Genomic DNA, 8375 nt, shown 5'->3' with positions numbered 1-8375 from the left:
CAGAATGAAATTAACAGACTGCATTTTCTTCTCACCAAAACATTAAAGATAATAATATTGTCTAACCCGCCATGTTGGAGAGTTTTCTGACGATTTGGACCTTAAAAAGTTCAAGGGACATTTGCTGTACTGTAATTTAGAAATAACTTCAATGATTTGCTCAAAACGGCTCCAAAACTATGCCAAATAATTAAATCAGTGAATTTTAATCAGCGAGCGGTTTGCATCGCTCAGGAGTCAGGACTTCCGGTCGTCATCATTATATATTTAGTTTTCATAGATACTCATTCGTCAAAGTAGATGAAGACCGTTGGATTAAAGGCACAGTGCGCCTCCCGTAAACCATCACAGATACTGTCAGGCTTTTACACACAGTACAAACACCCATCCATTTGAACGCTCACCAAACGGGAACATCCTAGGTGCCCTACGTAAAGAGCGAGCAATTTCAAAGAATTAATTTTGCGGATTGTGTCAGAGACAATCGGACCGTGGTGCGTTTTGGCGCTAGACCTAACTTTTAAAATCTAAATAATAAATTGACAGCTTGTTACACAAACATTCTTAAATCATAAAAGATTTCTTTTTTCATCAAGACAAGATTAGTACAATTCGAAGTTTTGAAAGTTGGAAAAAAAACCGCCCGGAAGCAGGGTCACGCAAGGTCGTGGTTCTCGTAGCAGACGACGGTTTATGCCTATCGCCAGTTCCTCTGAACAGTCAAAAGCCATCGCGAGAGTTCTTGACTGTTTTTATCAACTTCGGCGACTATTATGTTAACACTGAACTAGGACTTCAGCTGTTTTAAATCACCCGCACTCGTCTGATGCAGTCAATATTACGAGCCAGTCCTCAAAGTCAGAAAGCGCTAACGTGCAATCAAACAGATCCGACCGTTGAGCCTGTCGAAACCTGCATTAAGGATGTGTGCACAAGCCAAAACCTACGCGATTAGAGAAGCCTTTTCCGTTGGAGATTACTGGTGGCTAAAAGCATAAAGACCGAGCTAAGTGGGTTGCAAATAACGTTTTGGTCTTGAAGAGCACGGCGGCTTTATCCGAGTGTTTGACAGGTTTTACTAGAACAAACGGTGCGAGCGGATCAGATGTCTTTGCGAAAAGCACCACGCTCAGTGCCATTCCCCCCTCCCCGCCAGGCCTTTGTCTTGTCAGTCCTAGCTTTATATTACCCACTGAGATATATTCACTCTCCCACATCGGTTTGCTTGACGCATTTAGGCCAGGGCGTCTGCGGGTTTTGGGGGGTGGTAGATCTCGCAGACACACAAACCTCACCCTTTCCCGCAAAACAACAAGACACACACACAAGGAAAAACACACACATAAAAACAAAAACGTAACACACACACACACACACACACACACACACACACACACACACACACACACACACACATAAAAGCACGCACGTAAACACACACACACACACACACACACACTCCCCGCGCGCGTGAAACAGTTTTTATTTAAATGTTTTAAAGAAGTAAACCTGCAAGAACTTCCGGTTCCTGATTTTAGGCTTTATCGGCTACTTTCAGGGATCGCCGTAACCGTTACTTTTCAGACATTTTACCGGTAAAAATATGAAAACCAGAAGTGAAATCAGGAAGCGGTCATATTTACCGGTTCATATTTGATTGAACTTATCATTTGTGCTGCAAATAACGAAATACTTGTTTGGAAAATGGTGAGCGCCATCAACTTTATTATTTTATTTGTAGCAAGTATTACAATGTAAACGTGTTTATTCTGTGTATAGGCATATCTCATCTGTGTATAGGCATATCTCATATTGATTGGCCGATGTGAATGCGTGATATATTGTGTAAAAAAAAATCCATCTCACACGGCAAAAATAAATCCCTGCGCCTTGAATATGTGCGCGATATAAATTGCATAAAAAAAATTATAAAAATAAAAAATAAATCCCTGCGCTTAGAACTGTACCCACGGAATACACGCGATATAAGCCTCATATTGATAACACTGGGCAATGGAACATTCTGTATGTTAAATAATAATGATAGAAATACAAAGAACAGTGGTACCTGATAAAAAGGGCACCCTTGAGACCAGCTAAAAGTGTCCCAGGGGGACAACAGAAGGTGCCCTTTAATGAGAGGTGTCCTGTCATCTGAGGGGCTTTATATCGCAGGTACCACTGTATATGCTGACGACAAAAGAGTGACCTCTAAACATGGTCTACATATAGCCCAGTGATCCTAACCTTCCTATAGCAATACATTTGCAAGATATCGACTTGGATGTTTTCTGGTGTGTGTGTGTTTTAGTTCCGACCAATTGCAGCAAATGCGGCTGTACGAACGGAAAAATCCGGTGTACGAACCAAATATGCGGAATCAGTTGGCACACCGGACCAGTGGCAGTGAGAACTTTAACTTAGTGAACATCGGGTCATCAACACCCAAAGAGTAAGTCTACGTGACAATAATGGGGCTCCTGTTCACCCGGCTATCTTCTTTTCCTCCGTTTCAGTCTGTGAGTTACAAGTACTCCCCTGCAAACTCCAATTTTATACGAGTGAATCGGCCCGTTTTCTACCCCGCCATTAAGACAGTCATACTCCGCTTTTCGGGGCATGCCTAGGTTTCAATGACAGTCACCATGTCAAATTCCTCAGTTATTAGTGAACTTCTACGTGTACATGCCGTTTTCTATATACCCCTCCATTAAAAAACAAAACAAATTAAGGCAGCCATACTCCATTTTCGGGTCCAGGTTAGTTGCCTGGGTATCAGTGACAGCCACCCTGTCAAGTTTAAACGGGTGTCAAGCGGTGTTTCACCTGCAATGCGATCAGGGTCGGGTAGCAATGGGGACGGGTACGCCGAGTGTAAGCGATGCAGATACCCGCGGAGTACAAAGTGGTGGCGGGGTGGGAAATGGGGTGGGATGGAGTGCACACCCACACGGGGTAGCATTCAATGGTGGCCGGGTTTTAAAGCAGCCGTCCTCATTGTCCTCGTTGCGTGTATCATCATCAGGGCTCCCCAAAGTGCGCGTCCCTGCGTCCTATACGCACTAGAAGCCGAAAACACGTACTAGAAATTTATAGAGAGGGTCCCGGGACGCACTAAACTTTAAAAGAGCGGGTCCTGGAAAGCACTGAATTTCCTTTATCGTGTGAACGGTAGGTACTGTTCAGACTGCAATTGTCAGCTATTGTACACAGCACACTATGCGTGACCACAATGTTTTATAAGTACACCGGGAAGCTTTGGCTTTTGGACCCTTGGAACCCTCTAAGATTCTGCAGCGGGGGTCCATGGACCCTCTAAAAATTGAAAATGGGGGTCCATGGACCCTCTAGAAACTGAAAGTGGGGGTCCATGGACCCTCTAGAAACTGAAAGTGGGGGTCCATGGACCCTCTAGAAACTGAAAGTGGGGGTCCATGGACCCTCTAGAAACTGAAAGTGGGGGTCCATGGACCCTCTAGAAACTGAAAGTGGGGGTCCATGGACCTCTATAAACTGAAAGTGGGGGTCCATGGACCCTCTAGAAACTGAAAGTGGGGGTCCCGGGACCCTGTAGGAGGAGCGTCCATGGGGAGCCCTCAGTGATCATATTCACCGCCACAGGTCTGACCAGGCGTTTTTTGCGTGGAATAAGATCATGCCTTCACTTTGACACTTACCAAAAATCAAAAGCCTGGCTGATTTCTGTGCACAACGAGGTTTTATTTATTTGTTTGCTTTTTTTGTTTGTTCCTGAATTAAATTTAGTAAATTCAAACATGTTCATTTACGAAATTAATTCAAGAAAAAATTCGAAAGTCTGCATAAGTATAGCAACAAGATACAAGATACAAGATACAAGATATTTATTCACCAATTTTGCAAAAGGATTTCATCTTGGCACGGCACGGTAAAAATAAAATAAAAACCAACCAGACGCATATGCAGACACACATCACCATGCATGCATGTTGTTGATTATTATGCATGTGTTGAAAATGAAGGATGTTCCTTTCAGACCTGTTTATCCACACTTTGACTTCGGTGTACTTTTCACTGAGATTCAGAGTATTTTCAAAATATTGAGCGTATTTTGCAACTCACAAGAAACGTTCATGAGCTATTGCTTCAAGGGCAGCAATAACATTTTCATTTCCGAGGTGTATGTGCCAATGCAAAATGGTATTCCTTACTGGTTAACATGTTAAACCGACTGAACGTGTCCACATATGCCACAGCTAGGTCTCCAAAAACATTATGGCGGCAGATACAATCTCGTCATATCACATCTCACGTGATTACATTGACCAATCGTCAAAGCTGGATTTTATCCACTGGGCTATTGCGAGAACAGGTTTGGCAACCTACTTTCGATTTCTACTTCTTCCATTTAGTGATCACGATCAAACTTGATTTGTTTTACGATCGTCGTATTTTTTTCTCTCCAAACGTATTGGTCGTATCCTTGGCAACTTTGTGTACAAAATACGGCAAAATCGTATGGGTAAACAGGTCTGTCCTATGCATATAGAACCCCTGGCCAGGTCCGAGGTGGACTATAATGATGATAATAGTAATATAATAATAATGAACACTTATGAATCGCCCCTTCTCGCCAGAACTTACGGCGATGCATGTACCGCAATAGCAAAAACACACGCAAGCACACACACACACACACACCACACACACACACACACAACTGTTTCCACTGGAAGGACTGAGCCTGTAGACATCAACACGGGCAAGGGGGCGTGTGGGCGGAACTGCTACCTGGAGTGAGAGGAATGGAGCTGGGGAATATGAGAGAAGGGAAAAAAGCAGAGGTGCACAATTCTGCGTGCACACTGAGAAAATGAGATGCCTGTCTATCGTAAATCAAGGAAAAATTGCGCAGGTGATGAGAGGAAAGGAGGACCATTATTACAGCCTGTAAACTTTAACTCCCAGGGTTAAAGATGCCACCCTTACCTCTGTAAACCATACTGCAAACCGCCACAAGAAGTTTTAGTCTTTGAGTACCATAGGCTAGCAATCAGTTGAGGCAAACTTTCCACACGTGTTACCTGTACACGTACGTGTTTCAGACACACCCCATCGCTATAGTGACTGGCCTGTAATCTCACGTTGGAAAGTTTGCCTCACTAAAAGCGGCAAGAGTAGTCACTCTTTCACAACCCATACAAACCCGGCCGACAGAGTTATTTCCCGATATTGTCTGTTGCCAAAACTTGCATGGCCATTCGGCAAATTTGACATAGGAAGGAGGGTGTACCTTTAAAGACAAGCTGCAGTGTGGGGCCCAGAGTCGGGTTTCCAGAGACAGATGACATGTCTGCCTGCAGTTCATCCCCACGCCCCTCCTGTCCGACCCTCACGGGTCAAGCCAGCCATCTATCCCCCACCCGCCGAGCTGCACTTGCCGGGCGTCGTTGTCAGGGTAAGCGACACCCACCCTAAAACTCCTACCTGGGTGGATACCCGGTAATTGGGCACAACCCGATCTTGATGAAGTCTCTGGTAAAGTTGACTCTAATTGCCAAGCTGTCTGCTTCTCTTTGACATCAGTTATGAAGCAGTTCAAATGAGATTTCTGTCGTCAAATTGCTGTCGTTTTTGTGACTTTAGTTTTTAAAGCTCAAGCCACACCACCCGACAAGGTTTCGGTCACAGTGTCAACAGAATAATTATATGCTAATCTCAATACAGTGGAACCTCCCATTTAAGACCTCCAACAGCCTGAGAAATTCAGGTCTTAAAAAGGAGGGAGTCTTATAATGGGGGTACATTTACGGAGGTTATGAACAGACAAACTGAAAAAGCAAGATCTTAAATTAGGGGCGGGGGTCGGGGTCTCAAAAGGGGGGTGCCAGTGCCCTTGTCAAACAGGCAGCATGACAACGGAACACCTGCTGCAGACTTGCCCACTACACGATGGCCTCAGGAGCCAGATCTGGGCGGAGGCGACCACGGTGCAAGGGAAGCTCTATGGCAGTCTGGACGACCTACAGCGCACGGCAACATTTGCGCGGAGAACCGGCGTTTCCATCTGAGTGATCGACAAGAAGAAGAAGAAAAGGGGGGTTCCACGGATTAAAGATTTTGTTCTGCCGACTTTGCAGCTACTAGTCCATTTGATGCAACACCACGACAAGTGGTTGTACTTGATGGAATGCGTAAGCTACAAACTTCACAAGTAGTCCCCTTTTTTGGAAAATGTTATAATTAAAGAAACAGTAGACACATTTTGCAGTGAGGCAATGTATTTATTGCATTAGTGCACCAGGCAAATGGTTTGCAATGTATTCAAAGCAACATCTTTTTCATACCTTAATTGAAAACTCTTGATTATCATAACGTACACTGTCAAAACCTAATATTACAAATGCATAGAACAATGAACATACATAACTCTGGGGGAGAAAAAACACTCCGAACTCTCACAATTATGAGCCAATATAACATTATTACACTAAAATCATAAAGAACACACACACACACACACACACACACACACACGCTCTCTGTTCCATTGTGCCCTCTCAGTCCAATAAATATGAGCCATAAAACACTGCAGGAATTGGTCATACATTTGTATAATCAGCTCAACTGCGCAAATAAGTCAATACATTATATATATATATATATGTATACATACATAATTAAATTAGAATTTTTTTTTTTTTTTTGTCATCTGAGGTCACACACACGTGTGGAGAAAAGCGACTGCAGGAATATTTGTCTTTTCTCCATATGCAATTTTCTTCTAAGTTCATAGAGTGAAGAAGAAGAGAAAGCGTAGAGAGCAGAATACATTATCTAAGTTAGTATTGAAACGGTGTGGAATTAAGATTCACACTCTAAAATCATATTTGTTCTTTCCCTTAGTAAATGGTTTGGAAATAGGTATGATCCAGTCCGAATTCTCATTGTTCTCTCGCGGTAGAATTTAATTGGCTTTGACACGATGGTGCCGAACTGACTGGATTCAAGCATTGGAGGTCGGAGAGGCCAGTCTGTGAACCTTTTTCCCCCCTCTCCCATGTAACCTTTCTGTATTGACTTTTTAACCGCAAGGTCACTTCTCCTGTCACCAACCCTTTGTTTGTGCGCGAGGGCAGTCAGCGAGGGCATTGTTTTTTTACATCCACCTCTCACCTCCCTCCTCCCCAACCCCTTTTCCTTTTTGACCTAATTCTTTACTTCTATGTTGCTGTGCTTTTGTTAATAATACTTGTTACACACAGACGAACACACACACACACACACATTCTCTCTCCCTCTCTTTTATGTAGCTTTTCTATCATTCTTTCTTTTACTCTAATATAGGTCTATGTTTTACCCATGTATTCGATATAAATATGTATTCTGTATTCATTTGTTTAGTAGAATGGAGATTTTATGTTTATTATCTACATACGAGAAGCCTGTTGAATATACACTGTGATTGATTGTGGTCAGTTAACTTGTAACTGCATACGTTTTGGGTGTGACATGACTATTTTGCGAGGTAATAGTCAGAGGTTTTGCACTTTGTTCACAGTGTTGATAACCAACGAGTGTTTGGTATCAAATGATGCGTCGAAGAATTTCCATTTTATTGATGTATTTCTTTATAACGGTTCTGATGTAGTTTTCTTAGTACAGGAGTTTTTGTATATTTTCGAGGCATTTTAACTGTAGCTTCTATGGAGGCTGACAGCAGCCTCGAAACTCTCCCCCCTCCCTCCCCATTTTGTTCTGTGGTCCCAGAGCGACGTTTTCATTTGTTCCTTAGCTGTGACGTCAGGGACAGTCATGGAAGGTATATAAGCTGTTAGTTTCTGAGGTTCGGGAATTTCCTTAGCGTATCACCAATTCTTGTCCCAAATAGAAATATTTTCTGAGAGGACGTTAACTCCCCCCCTTTAGTTTTTTGTTCGGGAATTTTTAGCGTATCACCAACTCATGTCCCAAAAAGGAAAATTTCCTGTGAGGACGTTAAGGACCCCCATTTCATAGTTCGGGGACTCTTAGCGTACAACCACCTCATGTCCCAAATAGATTCTTATTCTGGGGACAAAAATAGAAATTTAGCATAGCATAGCATAGGTTCGGGGGAGTCTTGGCAACCAACCTGGCTTAAGTGTTTAAATGGTATACCGGACTTCCCACTTAAAGTTACAGCATTGCTTCTGTGCCTGTGGAAAAGGTTGTGGGAGGGTCCCAACCTTAGTACCGAACGGTTGTGGGAGGGTCCCAACCTAGTACAAAGTATTTGTTGTCATCTCTAAGTTGTCCTCCGGGGTCTGAGCAACAAACCTGGCTTAAGTGTCTAAATGGTATACCGGACTCCTCCCTGTGGACTGAACTAACAGGGTTAAAAACCAACGTTCCGC

The sequence above is a fragment of the Littorina saxatilis genome, linkage group LG12 (genome assembly GCF_037325665.1).
Source record: "Littorina saxatilis isolate snail1 linkage group LG12, US_GU_Lsax_2.0, whole genome shotgun sequence".
Taxonomy (NCBI): domain Eukaryota; kingdom Metazoa; phylum Mollusca; class Gastropoda; order Littorinimorpha; family Littorinidae; genus Littorina; species Littorina saxatilis.
Note: the sequence above shows the minus strand (reverse complement) of the source record.